The sequence below is a fragment of the Lissotriton vulgaris genome, chromosome 3_1 (genome assembly GCF_964263255.1).
Source record: "Lissotriton vulgaris chromosome 3_1, aLisVul1.2, whole genome shotgun sequence".
In the NCBI taxonomy this organism is placed as follows: domain Eukaryota; kingdom Metazoa; phylum Chordata; class Amphibia; order Caudata; family Salamandridae; genus Lissotriton; species Lissotriton vulgaris.
In genome coordinates, this window is record NC_141689.1 from 1666324708 (window position 1) to 1666351843 (window position 27136).

Here is a 27136-nt window from a genome sequence, read left to right on the forward strand (position 1 = left end):
CCCTGTACCCCCCGGTGCACATCACCCTGTGCTCCCCTGTGACACTTCATCCTGTACTCCCTGGTGCACTTCACCCTGTACCCCCTGGTGCACATCACCATGTGCTGCCCTGTGACACTTCATCCTGTACTCCCTGGTGCACTTCACCCTGTACCCCCTGGTGCACTTCACCCTGTACCCCCTGGTGCACATCACCCTGTGCTCCCCTGTGACACTTCACCCTTTGCTCCCCTGTGACACTTCACCCCGTACCCCCTGGTGCACATCACCCTGTGAGACTTCACCCTCTACCCCCTGGTGCACATCACCCTGTGCTCCCCTGTGACACTTCACCCTGTACCCCCTGGTACACATCACCCTATGCTCCCCTGTGTCACTTCACCCTGTACTCCCTGGTGCACATCACCCTGTGCTGCCCTGTGACACTTCACCCTGTACTCCCTGGTGCACATCACCCTGTGCTCCCCTGTGACACTTCACCCTGTACTCCCTGGTGCACATAACCCTGTGCTCCCCAGTGGCACTTCACCCTGTACTCCCGGGTGCACATCACCCCATGCTCCCCAGTGGCACTTCACCCTGTACCCCCTGGTGCACATCACCCTGTGCTCCCCTGTGACATTTCACCCTGTACTCCCTGGTGCACATCACCCTGTGCTCCCCTGTGACACTTCACCCTTTGCTCCACTGTGCCACTTCACCCTGTACCCCCTGGTGCATATCACCCTGTGCTCCCCTGTGAGACTTCACCCTCTACCCCCTGGTGCACATCACCCTGTGCTCCCCTGTGACACTTCACCCTGTACCCCCTGGTGCACATCACCCTATGCTCCCCTGTGTCACTTCACCCTGTACTCCCTGGTGCACATCACCCTGTGCTGCCCTGTGACACTTCACCCTGTACTCCCTGGTGCACATCACCCTGTGCTCCCCTGTGACACTTCACCCTGTACTCCCTGGTGCACATAACCCTGTGCTGCCCTGTGACACTTCACCCTGTACTCCCTGGTGCACATCACCCTGTGCTCCCCAGTGGCACTTCACCCTGTACCCCCTGGTGCACATCACCCTGTGCTCCCCTGTGACACTTCATCCTGTACTCCCTGGTGCACTTCACCCTGTACCCCCTGGTGCACATCACCCTGTGCTGCCCTGTGACACTTCATCCTGTACTCCCTGGTGCACTTCACCCTGTACCCCCTGGTGCACATCACCCTGTGCTCCCCTGTGACACTTCACCCTTTGCTCCCCTGTGACACTTCACCCTGTACCCCCTGGTGCACATCACCCTGTGCTCCCCTGTGAGACTTCACCCTCTACCCCCTGGTGCACATCACCCTGTGCTCCCCTGTGACACTTCACCATGTACTCCCTGGTGCACATCACCCTGTGCTCCCCTGTGACACTTCACCCTGTACTCCCTGGTGCACATAACCCTGTGCTGCCCTGTGACACTTCACCCTGTACTCCCTGGTGCACATCACCCTGTGCTCCCCAGTGGCACTTCACCCTGTACCCCCTGGTGCACATCACCCTGTGCTCCCCTGTGACATTTCACCCTGTACTCCCTGGTGCACATCACCCTGTGCTCCCCTGTGACACTTCACCCTGTACTCCCTGGTGCACATCACCCTGTGCTCCTCTGTGACACTTCACCCTGTACTCCCTGGTGCACATCACCCTGTGCTCCCCAGTGACACTTCACCCTATATCCCCTGGTGCACATCACCCTGTGCTGCCCTGTGACACTTCACCCTGTACTCCCTGGTGCACATCACCCTGTGCTCCCCTGTGACACCTCACCATGTACCCCCTGGTGCACAACACCCTATGCTCCCCTGTGTCACTTCACCCTGTACTCCCTGGTGCACATCACCCTATGCTCCCTGTGTCACTTCACCCTGTACTCCCTGGTGCACATCATCCTGTGCTGCCCTGTGACACTTCACCCTGTACTCCCTGGTGCACATCACCTTGTGTGCCCCAGTGACACTTCACCCTGTACCCCCTGGTGCACATCACCCTGTGCTCCCCTGTGACACTTCACCCTGTACTCCCTGGTGCACATCACCCTGTGCTCCCCTGTGACACTTCGCCCTGTACTACCTGGTGCACATCACCCTGTGTGCCCCAGTGACACTTCACCCTGTACCCCCTGGTGCACATCACCCTGTGCTCCCCTGTGACACTTCACCCTGTACTCCCTGGTGCACATCACCCTGTGCTCCCCTGTGACACTTCGCCCTGTACTACCTGGTGCACATCACCCTGTGCTCCCCTGTGACACTTCACCCTGTACTCCCTGGTGCACATCACTCTGTGCTCCCCTGGTGCACATCACCCTGTGCTCCCCTGTGACACTTCACCCTGTACTCCCTGGTGCACATCACTCTGTGCTCCCCTGGTGCACATCACCCTGTGCTCCCCTGTGACACTTCACCCTGTACTACCTGGTGCACACCACCTGTGCTATTCTGGGGACCATCACCCTATCAACCCTACTGTGCATCACCCTGTGAACCCCGATGTACAGTAACCTTTGCCCCCCGAGTGGTATGTGTGCACACTTACTCGAGTGTGCATGGGTACCTGTGCTTATGTTGGCCTGTTTTTATGCTACTTTGTATATTTTTTGATCTGTATGCATAGTCTGCCTTAATAGGTGCCTGTAAGTGTGTAAGTCTGTCTGCTCGTTCTTGTGTTGTATCTTCACAGGTCGTCATATTCGTTGTGGGGTTGTGTGCATTCACTATACAAAAGCCAGACATATAGCCATTGTCAGTGCTTGTTTAAGGTTATTGTTCATTAAATGGACTAGATATGTGCATTGTAAGGACGAGAAGCTTCTGCATTTGCACCAATAAATAATGGAAGAACAACCATGCAGTTTGTGATTGTTGAATTACTGAGTGTAAACGATAGAAGGCAAAATGTAAAAGGTGACAGAATATCGAAAAGCCGCAATACATAAGAAAGCTTGTGCGGGCTATAGAACGGAATCCCATTGGCCCACCTCTATACCACATAAAAAAGAGCAAAAGACATTAGAGGCTTGACGTCAGCGGGCTGGCAGTCAGATGAACAGTAGCGTGGGACTCCGCAGCAATGTGGGTTCGAGGAAGTTTACCTGACACAGAAAAATACCACAACAAGCACACAGAGTGGACATGCCGACATAGTTGCTGGGTCCCGGGAGCCGAGCTGTTTTTTTTATTATTTAATATTCCGAATTTGGGACTTTTTAAAAGCAGTCTTAATATACTGTGATTTTATTCTATTATGTGGCTGATTTAGTTTTTCTTCGGTATTATCACGAGGTCTTGAGTGGCCTCTCACAGGAGATTAAAGTGGTACAAAAGGGGGTGGTGATGGACAGAGCATCTGAACCAATCAAACACTCTCGCCCAGTCAACAGATCTGGGTGTAATCCATCGCCGTTTTTAGCGCACTCTGCCACCCCAGTTCAGACATGGCCATACACAAATCAGTCTGACCCTGTGCCTCATGGGAACAGTCCAGACTGAACTACCAAGCCATGCCTTCCCTGGACCGGAAATAAGCTTCCGACCGGTTTCTGGCATTCCAGCCTTCTTCAGCCCAGCTTGCTTGAATCCAGTGGCAAAGTGAGCAAGGGACTCATGTCTGAGCATAACCTGCCAACTTATGGTGAACAAAGCGGTACAAAAGGGGGTGGTGATGGACGGAGCATCTGAACCAATCAAACACTCACACCCAGTCAACAGATCTGGGTTTAATCCATCACCGTTCTTTAGCTCACTCTGCCACCCCAGTTCAGACATGACCATATGCAAATCTTCTGACCCTGTGCCTCATGGGAACAGTCCAGCCCGAACTGGTCTGTATGCATAGTCTGCCTTAATGGGTGCCTGTAAGTGTGTAAGTCTGTCTGCTCGTTCTTGTGTTCTATGTTCACAGGTCCCCATATGCGTTGTGGGGTTGGGTGCATTCACTATACAAAAGCCAGACATATAGCCGTTGTCAGTGCTTGTTTACGGTTATAGTTCATTAAATGGACTAGATATTTGCATTGTAAAGACGAGAAGCCTTTGCATTTGCACCAATAAATAATGGAAGAACAACCATGCAGTTTGTGATTGTTGAATTACTGAGTGTAAACGATAGAAGGCAACATGTAAAAAGTGACAGAATATCGGAAAGCCGCAATACCTAATAATACATAAGAAAGCAATCCCATTGGCCCACCTCTGTACAACCTAAAAAAAGAGCAAAATACATTAGAGGCTTGACGTCAGCGGGCTGGCAGTCAGATGAACAGCAGTGTGGGTTCGAGGAAGTTTACCTGACACAGAAAAATACCACAACAAGCACACAGAGTGGACATGCCGACATAGTTGCTGGGTCCTGGGAGCCGAGCTGTTTTTTTTAATATTAAATATTCCGAATTTGGGACTTTTTAAAAGCAGTCTTAATATACTGTGATTTTATTCTATTATGTGGCTGATTGAGTTTTTCTTTGGCATTATCACGAGGTCTTGAGTGGCCTCTCACAGGAGATTAGGCAGATCAGAGGGGCTTCGCTCCAGTCGTCGCTGTATTGTGTTCTCGAGTATACGGATTACCAGAACCCGGAGTGTGTGACACCCAGTGCCCCCCAGGGGTGGTCGCGTCCTGATAAAAGGGCCCCGGGGTGTCGCGCGGGAGATCATTGGTGTCTGGGCCGGTGGATAATCTCACGAGAGGACCCGGTATTCACTCATTCTTCAAAGTGGTCTCTCATTGTGGCCTAACCGGCGCTCGCGCGACCACGTGACGTAGCTTGTAGCTCCCTCTGAGGGGATTAGTCTCAGATCTCAGTGGGCTTTCAGGGCCAGATTTCCCGTGAAGGCCTTCATGCAAATCTCTGGGCATGCCCCTCCACAGACATCCCTAATGGTGGAAAAACACCACAGACCTCTCTGTCTGGATGCCCTCGAGCTGCAGAATGAGGACAAACGTGAACAAATGGAACAGAGATGGTTGGAGAGACACCCTGCATCTTCCTGGATTACCATTCCTTTCTGGGGGTGAAGCACCCATGCAGGCCCTGTCCTGAGTAATCCCTTTACTGGACTTTACCATAAACATTGATTAATGTGTCCGCCTTTGAGGCACCCATCACATTTGTACACATAGGGGCTCTAAGCCATACCCGTCAGCCTCTTGCCTCAAACATGTGGGCGAAGACAGGCGTTTGGAGGGTGATCCCTTTAAGGTCAATGGAGAATGGACACCTTTTTGGAGGGTGGTATAGATTTGAAAAAAGGATGACCCCATTAAAGTCTATGGAGGAATTGTGTGCGAGGAGGGCAGGTGAATAGAATTGAAACTGGTCAAAGACATTACATTCCTTACGGTTCTATTACAAAGGTTTTTGCATATACCTGAGGCTAGACACGCCTAGTGGATTTTCATGAAGGCGTGATCCTAAAAATACAGCGAACAAACAAAACGTATGATTTTGTGGCTATTCACAAATTGTTCGCTGACATTGTCAAGCTGGGAAACACACCTGCAACTGCTTCTGTCAAAGGTGTGAGTAAGTGCCTTTTCGGGGTGAGTAAGTGAAGAGAGACACTCCTTATTTTAAGATGGGGGTAGGGGAAAGTGATTCTACCACAAGGAAAAATTGATTTCTTATGGAGAATTGAAAAATTAATATGTGCAGGTACCTTTTGAATAATCCATACATTTGTATTCTACATTCCTGTTTTGGTTTTGTGTTTTTGTACAGTTCTAATATATGAACACATATATGAAATCAAACGCATATGTGTGACAATTTACTGCGCAGGTTTTCCATCAAGTGGAAAATCGTAATATGTGAATTATTTTTTTTGAATCATCCAAAATTCGTAAATATTCTTCAGACATAGGAAACTTAAATGGGAGTACATTTCTTCAGCGACAAGTTGACCTTTGTGAATCAGGGCCATGGCTGATAGTGAAAGTGTGTGTGTGTATTTTAAATCTCACACTGCTGAAGGGGGTTCTGTTTGGACACAGTGTGCTGCAAATGCATATTCATGAAAACAAGATATGTTTAGTGCCCCTAGGCGCTGACAAAGACTCTGTTGTTCCACACAGCAAGCCGGCGGGAATTGTGTGTGTGGCGGCATGACCGAATCAATGCAAACAGCCGGCCCATTCCCTGAGTCGTCAGCCCTCGCCTCCCCAACAATTCCCCCGATTGTCGTTCCTGACATGCCTGTCATTAAACGATGTCTTCGTTCAGCCATTTTTGGATAAAGATGATTTCTGTGCCCTCCATTTTATTTGACCAGTAGCACTGAGCTGCGAGGAAGCCCCCTACTAATCTATGGATCACTGTTCTGCTGCTTCAAAGGAATCTTTGATCTAAAAACAATATGCGCTGTTCCCAATTCAAGATGGCGTTTTTAAGAGCACTTTAATTTATTGGCCACATTTTAGATTATTGGATTCTCTCGGATTGCAATGGCGTGTGTGGCCTTTTGGACGGAGTGGGGAAGCAGTCAGAGTAGGGTCATTTAAGGGCATTCAATGTCTGTGGTTCATAGGGAGAATGTACAGTAGAATTGATCTAGGCTGCTGGCAGTAAAACTAGTGAGACATTAAAGGAAGGACATGTTGGGAGGCGGGTACCGTTGATGAGCAGCGTACCAAGGAGTCAAAGGGCAAATTATGTAAAAAGTTCTGGTGGTCCTCGGAGCTGGGTGGGCTGGATGCCTTCTAGATTTCAGAAGGAAGAGTTGACGGGAGTTGCAGCAATGGGACATTGGTTGTGGCTGCCGTTAGCATCTCAAGACTTAAATGGCAAACCAATGTTGCTGCAAATGGTATATTTGTAAGCGCAGTAACATGGACGTCCATCAGGGGTCGCCAGTGATAGCAACTGCTACCTGTACCTTTCCCCTAAGTATTTTCTACTGGCGTTGGTCTTGCAACCCCTCAAATCAATATGTGTTGATGACTTTCCAAGTATATTTGAGGCAAGATTACATGCTGTGACGAATCCGAATAAAAAAATAATCTTTTTACCTCTTGCACTGAAGAGACAAACTAAACACACTGTGCCAGTGTAAATGTGAAAAGATTGTTTTGTTTAAATAAATCGGAATGGGCACCTATTGGGCATAAGCCGTCTTCGGTTTTCCATCTTGTAGTTTTGCTTTGCTATCAGTACACTGCTGCTCTCTAGCTTGCATTCCAATTATGCACCTACAAAGTTGAAAACTTGATCTGCAAATTAATGCCCAATTTATAATTATTTTATTATTAAGATATTTTTTTATCAGAAAGCTGCACATACTTTTAGGAATCCTTATTGTGCTTTTATGGATGAAATATTAGTGTCTAAGAGTGTATAATTATAGTAAGGCAAAATGCTTCAGATAAGTGTCACTTGCTGATAGTTCTAATCACAAGTCCAATTTGGCCTTTAACACTTCTAAGCCTGCTAAATAAAGTATTATTAATTTGGGTAATGTGTTATTTTCAATGCTTAGAAATGGCACAGGTGTGACAAATGGATGTGTCTTACTTTCCGTATTCTTTCTCATTGTATGTTACTTGTACTTCAGAAGCATTATTTTAGCAGAGGTGCATATATGTATGTGGGGGCATGTTTCTCCCCCAGCTATTCAGGTCTCCATGTTGGCTGGTGGGAGAGATGTGTCCTCATGACTCTACACAAGGATTGGTATAGGCATGTAAAGCATTTCTGGCGCTATATTGACGACATCTGTCTAATTTCGGATGGAACAAAACAAACTGCACTGGAGTTGGTCACCGCCATTAATTCTAATGATGTAAATTTGAAATTTACTGCAACAATTGATGACAAGTGTGCAGAATTCTTGGATGTTCTTGTATATGTTAATAAGGACAGAATCCATACTAAGCTCCAGCGTAAACAAACTGCCGGTAACTCGATTTTGCATGCAGAAGCTCGCATCCTCGTGATCTGAGTAAGAGTATATATACCCTATGGCGAATTTGTGCGTATTCGCCAAATTTGCAGTTTAGACACAGATACACAAGCCTGTCAGCAGGAGGCCCTCTCTAGATTTCTGGATAGAGGATACAATATGTGGCTGTGGCACTGAAAAAAGCTAATGGCCGTTCTAGAGAGGAATTGCTTGCATCCACAGATTGTATTGCTTCTGCTGAGGTTTTTCTGGATGCAGATAATGATATTGAAAAAAGTAATGTTAGGCTTATAACTACCTTTAGTCAACAGGAACGGAAAATTCGCAAAACATTGTTTATTCTCTATGGCCGATAATACTCACTGATATGACACTGGGACCCATTTTACCTGCTCTGCCAGACATAACATTCCGGAGGGCCCCCTCCATGAGGGATGCCTTGGTGAAATCAAGCCCTGAAATGAAACCTAAAGGTACTTGGCTTGTCAAAAGGGGTTTCCATGATTGCACCTCATGCCGTGCTTGCACTTTTCCAACCAATATAACACACTATGTAACAGCATTCAGTAGTAAAAGAATAAAGATTATGGAATACATTACTTGCCACACTGAATTTGCTATTTACATTCTACGGTGCACTTGCATCCTTGAGTACATAGGGATCATTAAGCTCCCTGTGCATAAACACATTTTAGAGCATGTCAGGGCTATTGTGAATTCTGAATTCAAGTTATCCAGTGCCAGGCACTTTAAATTGGTTCACCAGAATAAATTGAAAGATCTGACATACTCTGTTTTGGGTTGCGTTCCCATCCCCGGGCGAGGAGGGAATCGTGAAAAAAGTTTGCGTCAACTGAAATCACATTTCATTCTAGCTTGGATACTAAAATGCTGAATGGCATGAACAACAGTGAAGACATGCACAATTTCCTGTAGTCATCTCTACTGCCTATTCTCGACATTAGTCATCTCATTCTGCCTGTTTGATCTTGTTTTTGTGTGGTTCTGTTTCAGTAGTCTGTTTCTGACTTTCCTATGAGTTTATCTCTATACAATGAATTTAGTTTTGTTTTTACGTTTCAAACCTCTATTGCATAATATCTCTGAAATGTTTTATAAATTGCTTCTAGCACTGGCACTTTAATATTATTCAGGCTTGAATGATATATATGCTGCTTTTTTAACCTATAGGTTGCACAGCACTAATTTTGCACAGGGTTGAGAGTTTTGCACATTTGTACTATAATTTGTTTTGATATGACTGGCTTTATTGATCCCATGTGTATGATTCGCTATCCAATATAACTATGTTTTAAGGGATTGTTTTATATACATATATTGGTTGTGCCTGTCGCAATTTATTGTGACTAGAGTCATGATTTTGCTTATCTGAATTATTAAGTTTACATACAGGTTTTTTGTGTACTGACTATTTGTTGATCATAAATGCATAGAGGCATAGATGCAGTTGTGATTAAGTATTCTTTTTACATATATACATTTCAATTTTATGTTTTTATATATCATAATATTACCTAGGTATCAATTGACATATCCTATTTAGGATATTTGAATAATTATGCACTTGCATTTTATCTACTAGGTAGTATGTGTTACACACATTATGATGAACTGAGGATTAATCTTGCACTTCCACTTTAGCTGTATTCATGACCTATCTGCTTTTAATCATTAAGCACTTTCATGACCTGTCTGTTTAAACCAGTTAGCACTTTATTATTCAATGTATCCAGTACTGTATTCAGCTTTTCCCATTTGCACAGATGTGGTTTTTCTTCCATCGAAATGTGAATATTCTGTTAAATGACTATATATGTCTTTTATTGGAAATAGTCACTTACTGCCAGGTTATTCTCACTTTTGTTACATGGTTTAAATATGGTTATATACTTTTTTAACCAGAAATCTCTTATTTGAAATGTTATATTGATGATTCTACTTTTTTGAAAAAGCTCAATATAAAAATCTATACTGATTTAAAAATGAAATATGAGCTCCACTACTAGTTGCCCGGAGCAAGGGTAGGATTCGAGCTAGTTGCCTGCCACCCAGCCAATCAGAGCCACGATGTGCTCTGAAGTCCCCCGTAAGGCCGTAGACTTCCATACTGGGGGTCTACAGCAGCCCAGTATAAGTCTACTAGGGTTTCACTTTTTGGGTCTGGATACCATACTTTACCTAGGGAACCAGACCTTTAGTAGTGCACCATCCACTCACTTAGGTCCTGATGAAGTGCCACATGACTCGTTAGAGGCAGTAAAGGCATGAAACATGTCGACCCATTACACTTCGATAGCAGTCTAGGAACATTTCATCCACTTAGGGCTCCCACACATTTTTTAACCAAGCTGGAACTACCTTAATAAATAAAACATTTCTGAAGAGGACTGCTCCAGACTTTTTTGAAAACCCACCACCCGTGCACTACTCTATCCTTGCCCTCATACACGCATGCACCCCACGTCTTCTTCAGAAGATCTCCGCCAAAGAGCCCCGTTTGCGGTAGCCTGTCGGGCATTGCAGCACCGGCCCGACGAGGAGCAGAGCCCAATGATGAAGCATGACATCCTTCGGGATGTGTGAGGGCATCACGAAGAAAGACCTCCCCTTTCCCTTGTTCCCCAGTTAGGAACTGCACACACAACTCCAATTAGAACTATGCATCAACGGGGTGTGCAGTTCCTAACAGGGGCACAAGGGAAAGGGGAGGTCTTTATTCCAGGACCTGGTTTAAATAAAGGCTTCTGGTCCCCCCTTTCTTTTAAATGCCTTAAAATAAGCACACATGGTTGAATATAGGAAAGCTTCAGCATTGAGCAGACTGAGTGTGTGTGCTGAATGCATGTGTACATGTGAGGTGCATAGAGGTGTAGTGCTCAACAGAAAAGGGTGCTATGCATGTACACTGAGTAAATGTGCCTCCAATGGTACATTCTATGGAGGACCCTGGGTTCCATTTTTGGAAACCCAGGCCACTCTGGTAGAGACATGAGGAGGCAAGGGATCCCTCAGACAGATTTGTGTATTGTTGCATTCCTGTGAGCGGTGAGGGGACACACTGAAGGGAAAAGGAAGAGAATCCCTCTTTACATCTCCGAAGACTGCTATTTGATTCAGTGATATATCACAAAGAAGGGGTCTGTACACATCCTGTGAAGGGGGATGGGGGCTGGTAAGAAAATCAGATAGAGAAGGGATGGGGTCTGGGATTAACCTTTTGATGCACTTATCACTGTGGCTCATATCCAGGTGTGAACTCTGGTCAGTCCCATGAATTGTGATGTGGACAACCCGCTTCTGAGTTGTGCCTGCTGTGGCAGTCCTCTTTCATGAAGGAAGATAAAAAGTGCCCACTACAAAAGAAGCAGTACCCCAACATAAAACCTCAAAGACCCAGACCCTAAATTACATTTGGTGTCTGGATAAGGACTACAAGAAGTGAAGGTTGAGTCCCCAAAGATTTGTCATCTACCAAACTGCCAGACGGGCTGTGTGAGAAGGGGAAGCTCTAAAAAGACTTCTGCATGTGACTAGGACTGGGGGCCAAGGCCTGCTACTCTCCCTGCTAGGAGAGGAAACATCATGCAAGGAAACCAAGACCACCTGCCCTGGAACCTGTAGCACCAGTGCCTGCCTGCTTGCTAAGACCAGTGTGCCTCCCGGATGAGCTATGGCGGGCAGAGACCGGAATTCTATGCGAGGAGAGGTGGATAGATTCCTTTGAAGTATTGCGTAAAATTGTAAAGCCTTCTTGGCTAGTACGAAATCATATTTTCTCGGTACACCGGGCATATTTAACACCAAGAAAACTCTCTAAATATCAACCAGATAAGAAATGTAATAAATGTAGTTTAGCAGATGCATGTGATATACATATGTTCTTAGAATGCCCAAGCATAGCAAAATTCTGGGAAGACGTGAAAAACACTTTAAATTCTATACTAAATACATCCCTTTCAATAACTCTACCACTCGTCATCTTCGGGACGGAAGACTACATCAGAGGCAAGGAGAAGTTATTTCTGTTCTACGCAATTTTACTAGCGAGAAGACAGATCTGCATACAATGGGTAGAGAAGACACCTCCTCTACACTGTTCATGGCTCACATCCTTATATGAGACATCCAAAAGAGACCTTAAAAGATCTGTAAGTAAGAAAAAGTTGGCTTTCTGGGATTTCCTGACCAACTGGAGATGATCCGGGGTTTTTTTTTTTTTTTTTTCTTCCCCGGGTCCGATGATTATGCCATCTACACTCCTTTGGACCAAGGGCCAGGACAGTTCCGAGTAAGGTCCGGCAGGTTGAAACAAACCTAGATGGAGTCAAAAGAACGCACCCCTAACTATTAAAGCCGGAATATCTCTCCTACCAATATAAGTCATCACGTCAGCAATGGCGTGCAAGGTGGTTGGCATTATCCGTCTAAAGGGGAAGGCAGATGAGAGAAAAAAAAAAGACCAGTGTGCCTTGTGAGGAAGAGGAGAGTGTTGGAGTCCAGTCAGGAGCTCTACCGGAATGACCCTATGCGAGGAGTGAGGAATCGGCTGTGCAGCGATAGGGCCGTAGCCCGTGTGCAAGACTGTTTTCGGTGACCCTCGAATACCAGGATAGGGCCATTGTATACTGTGTTAAATATCGAACGCTGTGTGGAGGGCGCCAAGCTCACACGGCATCATTGCGATGATAACGTATGCCAGAGTTGAAGAAGTTGTATGACCAGCATGCCAGGACTCGTTAACATCCGAGCAGTGACCCCATATGCCAGGAGGGGCCACCTAGGTTCGGGCAGCCGCGGTGCGTCGATTGGGGCGTAGGGGCGTAGCCCCTCCAGCCACAATGGACCCGCATTGCGGCCGCCGGCCGCAATCAATCCTATCTATAACATTGCAACAATCAGCCTCAGCCCACCGCCGGGAATTGTGCAGGGGGGGTGGCCTGCAGCTTGAGTGACACACTCAGGCTGCAGCAGACCGTAGTGCGCAGTCCCGCTGGGGAACTTACAGTGCACTGTGCGCATGCTTGGGAAAGTTGGCAACTATCTCAAGCATGCACACTGTAAGTTCCCCAGCGGGACCCAGGGGTACTTGTTCGCCTGCCACAGCCTGGGTTTTCAAAGGGCGACAGGGCGAGCAGCAAATGTAGCCCCCTAGCCAGTCCTGGCGCTGCATGCAGCGCCAGGATTGGCTGGTCCACCACACAGCATCCATCATTGGATGCCGCGCGTGGGAATGGCACACACTAGGGAAGATTCCACAACCTAATCTCCCTTCGCCGGGGCTCTCTTGGGAGACTACCAGCGTGAGATAGCTTGGGATATGAATAGCGAGAGAGGTAGGGATGTGTGAGCCTCTGAACAATCCGTCGAGTTCTGGAGGGTGTTAAACCTTCGCTGAAATTTTGGAACACTCTCAATTTGTCCCTGATGGGTAAGGTGGCTCTCGTGAAAATATTATTGTTTAACACACGGAATCGCCGAACTATTCATATAGAATATTGGCACAGGATGATCAGTAAAACTGTCATGGAAATCATAATAGTGTTGTGCTCCGTCGTATTAGCTCGTTGTTCTTGGTTGGTTTCCTGTGGTCTTTGCCGGCAGCACGCATTCCCCAGCAGGTGACGCAGGCTCTCTGGCGCATGCTGCAAATTAATGACCTGACATAAAATAATCAAAATCTTGGAAAAATTGGAAGCAGTGTAAATTCGGATAAAAAACCCAGTCGAAGCTCTGCGCCGCCACCGAGGGAAAACGCGCATCAACGTGTGTACCTACCGAAGATACGAGTGTAAAGTATTTGGTGAATATGTGTTTACATGGACGGCGCGCGCTTCCTAACCATGAGTTTCTTGTTTCCTGGACACATCGCACAATGAGTTTTCGAGAGGTATGCTGGCGGAATGGCATGAACGAGCAGCTGTTGTGCTCACTCGGTGGGGCTCCAAAGGGATGACTTGACGCCATCAACCGTTGGGACTGTTTCCATATAACGTTACAGCGCCAGAAAACTGCCAGAGCCTTGGATTGTAAACACCGTCATGTTACCCCGCTGTCTTTACGATTTTCAGGTAGCTTTATTTGACATCCCCAGAAAATATTTAATTGAGTTAGATAAAATATTTGTTCATCTGCTTTCGGCATTGGAAGAGGGTCACTGAGGGGGGTGACAAAATGGCAAAAATATGTGTTTTGAACACATATTTTTGCCATTTGTCAAGCCGGGGATGACAAGACATTTTCTGCACCGGGCACCACCTTACCTTGCTACGTCACTGCCTTGAAACGTTACGTACCTGGTGGCATGGTAGACTGGAGCAATCTAGTTTGGAGCTTGCTTTACTATCTTTATTGCACAGCTCTAGCACATGGTAGATTGGTTGGACGAAGGGAGACTTTGGACAAACAGTTGCTGCTTGGCACATGTGGTGAGATGCCTTTTCCCGAACTCTTGATGTTGGGGGCGGGGGCACCCTCCTTGTTTTCATAAGTGGGGAGTCGGGTATGTCATGTTTGGGAGAGGGTGGTTCAGAAGGTGTTACGTCGTGCACTGTATGCACCAGACTTGCCCATGTGGTCCCCATGCCTCTTCACACAAATAGGGCAAACGATAGCGGTAGATGGTGGCCGGCAGGAGGCTGCGACACTCTACGGGATTTGTATCTGAATTATAAATGTATTACCCTGTCAGACCGATTGAAACATTTAACTTAGGCCATAGACAATTCTTACAATTTGCTAAAATAACCACCACGTCTTGTTGTATATGGCCTACATTCCCAGAGGCCCCCGAAGAGTCACAAACATTGGTGACCTTACTCACCTTGGCTGGGGGCTATACATTAATCTCCTTTATATACAGGGTACCAAGGGAGGCTATCCCTTTTTGTGGTTCAGGGCAGATGACAGGAAGCACTCAGGGAACTGATCTCGAACAAGCAATGGGAAAGCATACAGACTGTCTTTGCTAACTGGAGGTTCAAATTGATACGCTATAATGTTATTCACCAGGTATATAGTACTCCCGCCACACTGCACGCTATCTACCCGGGGCAGGCGCCTACCTGTCCTCAGTAGTTTAGGTGACGGAGCAGACTTTATGCGTATGCTATAGCATTGCCCCGAGCGGGTCGCATAGTGGCAGTCCATAGGTGATAGGTTAAATGAAGCCACAGAGTGGGGAGTCCCTGGAGACGCTAGACAATTCCTGTTGAGGCAGGTATCGACACGCAAGAAGAAGGGACTTAGTTGGAGGTTCCTGTTGCTGGGGTGGCGTAGTGGCTATTCGTTGGATGTTCCCTAACCCTCAGATATGTGTAAGTGGGTTTGAGACATGATTGGATAGGCAGTGGCTGAGAAAGCTGTATGGGTGAATGCTAAATAGACAACAAACTCGCTGATGACTTGCAGGCTTGGGCGGGGATGCTCGCAGACCAGCTAGACCCCCCCCACATGCAGCTCCCCTTAGACACTCAGGGAAATGGCGATTGATCTAAATATGCTAAATTATTCAAGCTGTGAGCTGTTGGGTGCAGGGTCTCCTTATCACATTGATGGTGATGATAGAGAAGGGGCCCTATAATGTTGCGTTATATAATGCACAGGGCCGGCCCTAGGGTGGTGCGACCGGTACCACCGCGCCGGGTCCTGATTTAGAACGGGGCGGCTGTTTGGTGTTTGCTTGTTTACATTGTGCGTAAATGCACCTGCTGCCGCGCTCTAGCAATGTCCAGACAGCAATTAAAATGTAAAAAAAACTCCGGTGATTAATATTCTTCCAGGCGAGATCGGAGTTTTGTCTAATAGACGTTTTGACTCGTCGAAGTTTTAATTCATGGTAAGGTAGTGCAGAGCAGAGGGTTAATATGCTTGCTGCGAAGAACATGTACCATGCATATAACAGTGAATGTAATGTAAACAGGTCAGTGGGTTACTGCTTTTGTCAGAGACTTCCTTTTGTTAGTTGTAGTTTACAGTGAACTATTAACTGTCATCATCAAAGAACTGCGTGCAGACTTCAAGGTATAGATTAGTGTGTATGGATTTTTCCCCCAGACTGTCATTATTCCAATGTTGGGAAAAGGGTTCACTTGGGTACAAATCAGTTCTTGTTATTAAAGAGAGCATCAATCCATTGTGTTACATTTTAAATTCAGAGTTTGTGCTTCTCCAGACCAAGTACGCTTTAACTATACTGCCTATCAATATGGATGACATGTGAATTCACCCCTTGTTGTCGTTTGTCTTATATAACATGTCCTATACACTGTTTTACACACCTATAATTGCTAGTCTCTGTGTAATGTGTGCGTTATGTACAGTGCTGTTATGTACAGTGGTGTTCATCATTCGACTTCCTATGTTGCAGGAGTGCATTTGTTTTTTTTGCAACTGATTCTATGACTTTTTGGGGTGTATCCTCGAAAGTTTCCTGTTAATGTGGCTGACCTGCTTTCTGAAGTGCACTTTATACTTGCTTTTGAGTGACACCAAGTATTGCTGGTTTAATTCGATTCCGTTTGCTGACTTGTGATGCACGGCTTGATGGGTGCATGCGTTTATTTTCCTGTGACTAGATTGTTCTGATATAATTGTCCTATTTGCAATAGTTTTCAGTACACAGTTTGCTCAATCAGTTATGATTTTGTGTGACTACCTGGTTTCCTGGAGTGCCTCTGACTTCGTTCTGTTTCTTTACTTTTTGTGACTGTTGGTCCTGCGGGGAAACATTTTCAATTTATGTTGTCTTGTTTACTGGGAGCATTGCTTTTATTTTCCTTTAGTGTAATGGGCTGGATGGTGAAGTGCACTTCCCATAGTGTGCAGTCACTTCAATTTGCCTTTAGGTGACTACCTGGCTTGATGGTGGGTTTCTATTTGATTTCATGTAACTCCTTGTCTTGATGAGTGCATTGGTTTAAGTTTGTTTGAGGTAACTGCTTTACATGCTGGTTTCATCACACAGCTGACACCCACCCTGAGAAAGCCAGAGCTGCCCTGTTAGTGGTATCACCACCAGTGCGCTTAGGTTCCTTACAGCTCCTTCACTTGAAGTGGGTTACCACCTACCCGTTACTTTTTGTATCCTGCTCGTACCAAGTCAGATCCAGACCCAGACCAGTCCCCACAGTTGCTCCGGATTAAGGGACATTGTCATGTCATCTCAGGCGCGATGTAAAGATTCCCAGTGAGCTGAGGACTCTTTTGGCCCAAGAACCAACTAGCTGGAGACCCTTGTGGTTGTTTAAAGATTTAAGATCAGCCTGTAACTCAGTCTTGATCTGGGTGGGTGACCTCGATTACAAAGTGGCTGTGCCAGATGTCCCATTATGACCCCTTTTGCCTGTCTCCCCTTTAGACGCAGAGGGCATAAAACTGGGGGGTGCTCAACCCTGCCAAAAAACTGAGGGGTGACCCTAAGAGCACAGCTGCCATCCAATCAGGGGTGGGATGCTTTGGTGTGCTGGTCTGGTTTTCTGGGTGCATTGGCTCAAGTTTTTCCCATGTAATTGATTGGGTGTCTTGGTAAGTTGCTTTTATGTGAATGTCTGACTTATGACTGCGCATTCCTTTCAGTGTGCACTTGCTTCAGTTTACTTTTTGAGTCACTGTCTAGTTTGCTGGATGTATTGCTTTCATTTTTTTTCATTTTTCTTTCATTAAACTGTTTGACTTGCTTGGTGCTTTTATGTTGGTGCCTGCACGCTGAAGTGTACTCTTCTTCTGTTGACTAGCACCCTGCTTTCAAAGTGAAGGTTCACAGGTTCACACTTGCTTTAGTTTACTTTTGTATGGTTGACTGCATGCACTGTTTTGCTTGATGCATTGCTTTAAGTTACTACTTGATGCATTGCTTTCAGTTTGCTTTCAAGTAATTGCCTCTCATTTTCCAAATGCTTTGTGAAGGCTGTTTCCCAACTGCTATGCAACTTCTTCTACTCCTTAGAGCTGAGATTTTCATGAAAGTCTTATAGTCTGAATTCAGCACCTGAGCGTAATAGGACGGAATGTATGAAGCTCTGTGGTTATACTGAATAAGCAGCTACCTATGTTATGCCATCTATTAATGTAATAACTGCACTTTCACAATTGCTTTATTAACCTTCCTGCTTTCTCAAATTTTCTTGAAAATGCACGATTTTTCTTCTTTTTTTTCAAAATGTTCTTGGGGGGGGGGGGGGGGGAGGTAACCCCCCCAAACCCCCCTTTTGGGGTTCGGGCTCGCTCGCTCGCTACGGTGCTGTATGCAAATCACTTTGCGCCCCACTACTTTGAAATGTCACCCACCGCCCCTGGGTTCGGGCGATTGCACCTGAGCATTCTACATTGCGTCTTCAGATATTAGTCCGGAGCCCGGATCTGAAGTGAGTCTGTGGCCGGTGAGCCTAACCCCACAGATAGATCTGACATCACTGACCCACCGTGGACCAGAAGGACACCGAGGAGGATGACACACCATTCTGGAGCCAAAAGACTGAATCCCCTCCGTGCGTGAAAACTTGCCTTACTGTATCACTGGAAGCTGCTCCGATCTCTGGGGTGAGCGGCTGCTCCACTCTGGAGAGTGAGCCTGAACCCTCCTGATGCTACTGTATGTACCGCGAGCAGCCTGACGTCGAGCAGGATCGGATCTCGGGAATACCTTTGCTGAGGGCACCCCCTGTAATGCTGAATGCTTTTCTGCTGCAGGAGTGTGTAAGACTTGAACTAAGGCCTTTGGGGCACTGGGGAATTCATGGCTGATGGGGCTGCGGCACTATAGACACTTTTGATTGACATCCTGAAGAGTCAAAAGGGAATCTTGAGTACGGCCTAATAGTTTGCATTTCCTGTATGCATCACGAATGAGGAATAATCTCGAACAAGTTACACAAAAGAGGGTGAGACAGGGATTTGCCCGACAACTACTAGAGCCTTGAATTGAAGGGGAACTGTGTTGTTGCTTGTAAATGTATGTGTAGAGTTAGAAATAAAATACAACTTTTTCTTATAAATGCAAGTATTTGGCTGGACCTTGATTTATTGTTCAGACTTTATTCACCTTGATTTTTGAGTTTATCTAAACAACCCTATTAATGACGTTTTCTCAGCTCACCAGATACATTGCCACATATACTGCATTTCCAGTTCCTTCAGCGTGTCCATGGCTCCTGTTGTGCTTTCGGTTTTTAGTTCATGACTGAACTCGCCCAGGATATTCATTTGAACCAACATTGTGTAATAAAATTCTTTTCAGACGGAAAGGGCGAGAAGCATTAATTGCATTTTATGGTAGTTGTTGACAGACCGTTCATTACAAGGGAATTTGGTGTTATACGTTTCCAGGTAGCGTCGGTTGTCAGGACACAAAGGCGTTATGTTTTATAAGTTATGATACTTGTGTGTACTTCAGTGAGTAGCTGGCCGATTTATGCATGTCTTGTTGCTGGTATCAATGTTAATGGTGAGTGAAAGTTTTTTTTTATAAAAAGTTAATGTATACTGTACCTTCTCAATTGTTTTATTTTTCTCTCACACAGGGTCGCTGACTGTATCCTCGGGCGAAGGCTCCCTGATCCACGTGGTTGGTGAATTACATATTTCAGGCACTCACACTAGACGACCTCTGGCAAGGGAATGATTATAAGGCACTCTTGGTAAGTACAGAGGGGCTTCAAAGCCTGCATCTTTTCAGATTGCAAAGTTTAACTTTTTGTTTCGGTGGTAGTCATTGGTTACTGGACCACTAGGAAATTAAACAACTAGCTTAGAATTTATCGCAAGTTGCCATGTTGGACGTTCATTAGCCCCATAAGAACTTCTCTTATTCCTTATGGAATCCTATAACCATGAAGGGCAGGAACGAGGTGCTCAGAATATAACAAAATCCTTACATTTAAATTATTCTTTGTGTTTGATGAAGCTGTATTAAGTCTCACTTGGAAACTTAATACATGCCAAAAATGTATGCTCTGCAGTACCAACTTCAACAGTGAAATTATTGCATTCCATACTTGTCTCTATAGATCACAGTGTAAAGTGAGCAGCATATTTAAGTGTCTAATGTTATATTTATTGTACAGATGCGTTAACGTGCCATGGCATTTCAGTAATGTAATGGGTTCCATGGGAAAATGTCGCTCACAAAAACATTCTTTTACACTATTGTTTTTCTTTGTAGTTAAAAATATAGAGTTGTGAGGGGAAAGTAGGCAGAGGTGTTCTGTTTCACTTAGCCCCCACAGGGATTCTCCTGTGGGTGGGACCAGAAGTTCTTGTTCATGAATCAGAGATTCCTGGAGGGCGTGTGAAAATATTAATATTTCAAAACAACATCATCAAAGAATCAATTAGAGAGAAAGAGGATACTCCTAGGTAGCTTGTTCATCTCCCCTCATCATAATGCATTTTAAACAAAGAGAATAAGAAGAGAGCAAAGCTCTCGAAATACCTCACAGATGTCTGCACTGTAAATCTCCTCAGTAGAGAAACCTTTTGATTTGTTAAAAGAACCCTCACCCACCAACCTAGTTGGTGGCATGCTTCATCATCGGGTTCCCATCTAGAAGGCCAAATGCCCTGTAGGTGTGCTTCTGTGCCCGGTTACAGCGGAGCTGTTTTTTTTGTGGTTTGTGAAAAGTGACATTTGTGATACACGTCCGCAGAATTAGCAACATTTTAATCCTGCCCAAGGGATCATCCAATACATTTTTTAAGGTACCCCGGAGGTAGTTTTAACTTTCACCATCGCAAATTTCACTTCTCACAAAACACAAAAAAACAGGTGTTAAAGCAAAAAATACTGGAGACAATGGGCACCCTTGTCTAGTCCCCCGTTTAACCTTAACCTGGCCTACCTCTGTGGTGTAAATGATTATGTTTGCTTCTGCATTCAGGTATAGTTTCTGAACCAACCCCGTAATTTTGGGAGGTATGCCAAAATTTTGCAGAATAAAAATAGGGTCTCCTAGACAACTAGGTCAAATGCCTTTTCGGGGTCTATAAGGACTAAAGTGGGTATCTTCTGAGCCTCAAAATAGTCAAATGGTTCCTGTAAGTACTGCATGTTAGTGCCGAGCTGCCTACCAGCAATAAAACCATTTTGGTCAGGGTGAATCAAATGCGAAGCACTTTGATTAAAACGATTGGCTAAAAGTTTAGTGATTATTATGTAGTCAGAGTTTAATAGCGTGATGGGACGGTAAGAATTAGGGTCTTCGCTATCCTTACCCTTTTTAAAAAAACTGACTATATTCCCATTTCTAAATGACAATGGTATCGCCCCACCTTCTAAGATTGAGTTAGCCAACAACAAAAAATAATCCGAAATGGCGCTTAGGACGATTACAAAAAATTCTGCTGGGAGGTCATCCGGGCCACAGGCTTTGCCGCTCTTAAGATTTTTTGTGACTGCTCATCTTTTATAAAAGGCCTCGCCATGCTCATTGTCTCCGTATCTGAGAGTACCAGCAATTTATTTATCTGGAGAAAACCTCTCAGGGATGTCATATTGATAGTTTATTGTTGGCCGTATATGGTCCTATAATGTTGTAACATTATATCCTCTGTTATTACCGGGTCGTCAGTTCGGGCAGCAGTTGAAGGACATTTTAATGCAGTTATCTGGTTAGTAAAAGCCTGCTCCCATGCCTGCCTCGCGAGGAACCTACCAATATAATTACTTTCTTCGTACATTTTTTGCCTGTGGTGGTAATAAAAAGATTCACTCGAGATAATATTTTTCACTAAGATCCCGTTTAGCCTGATCAAGCTGCCGTCGGTTGAAAACTGAGGGGCTGCTAAGAAATGCGTTGAAAGACATTTGTACTTTCTGCTCAAGGAATGGCTTTTCTTCCTTAGCTTTCCTAAGATTATCGGCATCTTTTCCAATGGCTAGTCCCCTAATGAAAGCCTTAAACGAGTCCCAGACCACATGTGGAGGTGCAGAACCATGATTACACATACAAAATTCTTTAATCTCCGTTTTAATAAAGAGCTCCCAGTTCTCCCCTGATAAATATTGCCTATTTTGCATCTTTTAGGGGTCCTAGTATTTTTCCCTAACTAACACAAGAATCCCCATCGCATGATCCGAGAATCCTTTCTGAAGGCTTCTCTGCTGGCTAAAAATCAGTCTCCTAGAGATAAGAAAACAATTGATGCGTGATGAAGTGCGAAATCTACCTGATAAACAAGGATAGGCGATCTTAGTTGGGAATACCGCCCTCCAAGGATCCAATATGTCCAGAGTCGAACCATAGTTTTGTAAAACTCTTAAAGTTTTAGGTTTTAGCTGTTTTTTGGACAAAGCAGAGGAGTCCATTTTAGGATTCATTAAATAATAAAAATCCCCCTTAAGATCAATTCACCAGGTACTTGGGTTAGAGATTGAAAAAATTCCTTATACACCATTGGATTATCCTTAACTGGGGCATATATTCTGGCAAAAGTTTAAAGTCTGTGCCATAGGTTGCAGGTGGTCCAACACCACCTTCCACTCTGATCGTTTACAAAGTTAACAACTTCAGCCTGAAGTTTTTTTATTAAGGAAAATCGCCATGCCCCGATGGAATGCCGAAGATGAGGAGAATCCCCTATAGGCTGCCCATGACCTAGACATTGAGAATTCTGGTAGTTTCCCTGCTGGTATATGGGTCTCTTGTATTAAAATGACCGCTGGATTTTCTGTCTTAATCCATGCCTCAATGGCCCCCATTTTCTTTTTATTATTAAGGCCAGTAACGTTAAAAGAAACTACTTTCAGAATTTCCTTTTTAGCCATTAGCAGCAGGGAGGGTAAATAACAGCATAGATAAAAATATACAGAAAGACTACGACAATCGTAAATGGCCGGATCTGAGAACTAGCAAAATGTGAGTCTATTAATACAAAATGGATGTATGTGTATCAACTTAAAAAATGGATTTCGTTTTTTCCCATGCTTCCTTTTCAGCCCCTGTGACCCCACCTAACTTCCAAGCTCCCTTTTCCACACCCGTGACCCCATCCAACCCCCAAAGCCACTGTGAGCAGATCGCCGTCCCTGCTTACATTTGACAAACTTCTTCCCCCCCCCAACTTGACTGGCACTGTGACTTGGTGCCTAGTGCCTCACTACCCCCCTTCCTCCAAGAAAAAAAAGTGAAATAGGGAAATAGAAATTAAGAGTACAAAAAGAAGCAAGAAAACACGAAAGGAGACACAGGGCAGGACAAAAAAGTAATCAATAAGAAACTATCTAGCCTATCTTAGATATCTACAAGTATGTACCACAGCAGGAAAGAACAGCAAAACAAGGGATCAATAATAGATAAACAGTGACTTTGTTCACTTATAACACTTATATTGACCTATTAGTGTCTGCAGGTCATTGAAGTTTATCCAATGAGATTTGTTGCAGTCATTCCTGCGAATTCCGGGACATTACAAACCGAGTTGCCTGCCCCACTTCCCTCCTTCAAAAGAAGAACACCACTAATATGGGCCAAGAAGATCAAAACAGAAGGAGAAAAACCAATAGACAATACATGACAAACTACCTAAGAAAATATGCTAGAGAAAGACGAATTCCAAGATAAGAGACCGGAACACTTAATTAAGAACATTTTAGAAACATTTTGAGAACATTTTGAAAACATTTGTAAATTCATAGCATTAGCGATGTGTCATATCTTGAAACTAAGGAGTCTAAAGGCTCTTAGGATTTCCCCATGGAGATTTGTTGCAATAATTCCTGTGGTTCCGGGACATTACAAAATACGTGAATTCTGCCTTTAACTAGCACTTTTAACCTGCTCTGTTGGGCAATCATTGTCTGTGCCCCCTGTTCCTTGAATAGGTGTAGCATTTTTACGAATTCCTACCGCCTCTTGGCTGCAGAAGCCGACATGTCCAGAAAAATGCGGCAAAGTGGAACTTCTGTCAAGGTAAACTGTCGCTGTTTAATAGCCTTAGTTAGGATTTGATCCTTAACCCTATAATCCCCGAAACTGACCAACATAGTCCATGGGAATTTAGGATTGGGAGGGAGATGGGCAGGCACCCAATGAGCTCACATAAGAGTAAGATCGCCATTAAACTCTGGGAGGACATTCTTTTTGTTAAACACATCTACCCACTGTAGAGTCTGCTGTCCCTCAAGGCCTTCCGGGATGCCCAGAATCCGGAGATTGGAGCACCTGGAATGGTTATCTAATTCCTCAAGTTTGTTTTCCAGTGTTGCTTTCTGGCTCTTGAAGGTGGCAACTTTATTATTCATAGTTGAGACTTGTATCTCGACCTGCCAGATCCTAGCTTCTGCCTCGAGAAGTCATGTCTGCACCTGAGCCATGCTTTCTTCGATTTTAGTTAGACGAACATGGATCGCGGAAATGTCAGCAGATTGGAAGGCTTTCAGTTCGCGAATCTCGTCCAAAATCAGATTGAGGAGGCTCTTGGTGTCCCATTGCATGGAAAAGGATCTGTTTTCCTGGGAGGTGTTGTCTTGAGTTGCTCCTGGCCTACCATCAGACTGCAAAACCTGCGGGTCAGAGGGCATAGACTCTGCTGAGATAGTCTGGATAATTCCCACAGGAGCAGATAGATCCGATGAAGAGTCCCACCAGAAGAAGATGTAAGCTCAACTGGGATGGACAGGGCAGCGTCCACAGGAGTAGATAGATCGGATGAGGATGAAGAGTCACCCCCAGAAGACGGCACCTGTAAAGCAGGGGATGACGGGGGAGATTGGCCGCTATCTAAAGGATCTCTAAGACTCCTGCCTTTATCCAGGTCCATAGGGTTGTCCATGGGGTTGTTGATTGGAGGGGGCTCATTCCCTGTCGCCCCCCTGTTCTCAAGATGGCAAGCGGTGCTTAACTTTGAAAAATAAGGGATATTTTTTTAGATCCTTGTCTACTCGGGCTGAGTCAGGCAACGTCGGTGTCTTTACTTTAGTCAAATCTGATACAATGGGATAGAACCAGGGCTAATGCTCGAATTCAGGTCCGCAGAGGCACCCCCAAGATGCAACCTTTATGATTAAAATTCATGAGGCAGGACATTTTGTGACACTCTGCGAAAAAATACATTTAGTAATGTGACTGATTAGTACTTCAGTCGCATTGCAAAATGGGGGGCTAGTTACAAAATGTTGGTGCACAATTTACTCCCTCGGTTTGTTCCCTGGCAAAGGATACACAAGGACTCTCAGTTTTATTGAGATCATGTCCCATGTGTTCTAGGGTTGTGGATTTGGAGAATCAGAGAATGAGTGCCTGTGTGCTTAATGCATGTTAAGGGGTATTATTGACGAGGTTCAAAGAGGTGAAGTACTGGGTGTAAGTGCGGTCTTTGTAGATTTGGTGTGGGACATCAGGCAGTCAGGAACATGTATCCTTTTAGTGTTGCTCCTTATGTTAGACAACCACTGGATTTTATTCGTATTGTCGAGCATAATACAGTCCTTTAAGATTTTATGATTTAGGGAGAGGTTCAGATTTAACCAGATTTTAATCCATAGGAGCATTGGGGCTATTTTAATTGTGTCTGCTATGTAACCAATCCCCAGTTCAAGATGTGGGTGGCAGTAGATTGCGGAAGGCCTAGGAGGGAGCGTAGGAATTTGTTTTCTTCCGTTTGAATAGCATCTGGATTGGAAAATCCCCATATTGCGGCCCCGTGCCTTATGATAGAAATTGTCTTGGCTTTGTAAATTGTTAAAATCGCCTGAAAGGGCTTTCCCCCCAACCTTTTGGCAAAACCTAGCACTGCCGCTGAAGAATTTCTCACCGAGTTTACCTTTAATGAAAGCTGAGGGGACCATAGACCCTTATCATCAAAAACTACTCCCAAGTAGGTAAATACCTTTACTCTGGTGATTTCTTCGCTGCCCCAAAAGAAGGTCTTAACTTTATTTTTTGACGGCCCCAATGACATAACATGCGATTTGCCATTGTTTACTACCAGATCCAGGCTTCTCATAAAATCCCCAAATGAGTCCAGCAATCTTTGCAGGCCCAAGGGTGTCCTTGCCAACAGGACAGCGTCATCCGCATATAGGAGGACCGGAACCGGTGTACCTCCCATACGCGGCATGTCCAAAGTCGCTGTTAGCAGGTTTTCCTCCAACGAATTTATATAAAGCGTAAACAGCATGGGGGCCAGGATGCATCCCAATACATATACAAATATCAATTAGGACCATGAGTATAATTTATACAATGAACCAATCAGTTTCATAAATTCTCAAAATCCATACTAGTACAGAACTCTTGAACATTCAATTAATTCAAAAAGTTAGAAAAAGTCACTTATTTTTCCTTACTTCTTTGTTTTGTGGATGTGCCGACGTGTTTCAAGTTATAGATACACAATTTCTAGACTCTCATCAGGGCTCTCTGATTGTCTGCATAGGATGTATAAAAATAAGGAAATTTAAAATTAAAGCAGTGTTTTTAAATAAATGAATAGATCTTTTACTTATTTCTGCTCCCCCTCTATTTGATTCTCTTAATACCTTAAGGGATGAAACTATTCGTCTTTGGTATGCCACCAATAGCTCTGTATTTATGTTCTCGGCTGGTTGTTTTTCTTAAGATGGCTGATTCTCTGTTGGAAACACAGTGAATCAATACCAGCAATATCGACATGTGGCGCTTTTATTTATTGTCACTTCATTCAACTTCAACATACCTAATATGGTCCCGTCATCAATATATAATGATTTACTTCATTGCTTCAACTGCACTGTATTGCGCTTTATTCGATGCTATTCGTGCGCCCTTTCTCCCGATCTGTATTTGGAGAAAGCTTTGATAAGATCTAGCCTATTCACCCTTTGTATCTTTATTACGATACGGTTAAAAAAAGCAATCTTACCTGTTTGTCTCTTTAACTTGTGCAAACAGCGTGCGCCCTGCTCGCTGAGACTGTTGCGGGGCAGCTTTCGTTCTATCAATAAATATTGTAGCGGTCAGTGATTCAATTGCTTTTTTTTTGATACTTTGATATATGCGATTCGCTTGCGCTTCTCTCAAACGCCTACCTTGATTCATAAAATCTCGAGTCGCGGTATTCAGGAAGTTGCTTGGATGATTGTTGGAGCCCGTATTAAAAAAGTCAACCGTTACTATTTATGCGGGGGCCTTGTATTTCGCTTATAATAACGAGAGGCAAACAGGATTCTCTTGCTTACTTCTTAGTCATGCTTGTTGGCCATCTTACTTCTTTCC

General features: G+C 44.8%; 1 protein-coding gene across 1 annotated transcript in view; it reads left to right on the forward strand.

Annotated features, from left to right (window-relative positions):
- Positions 1-27136, forward strand: part of ALPK1 (alpha kinase 1) — a 383577-nt gene that overhangs the window by 135175 nt on the left and 221266 nt on the right. Inside the window, exon 2 of the mRNA XM_086962134.1 lies at positions 19466-19582. The gene's annotated coding sequence lies outside the window, so the exon portion shown is untranslated. The remainder of the gene's footprint in view (positions 1-19465; positions 19583-27136) is intronic.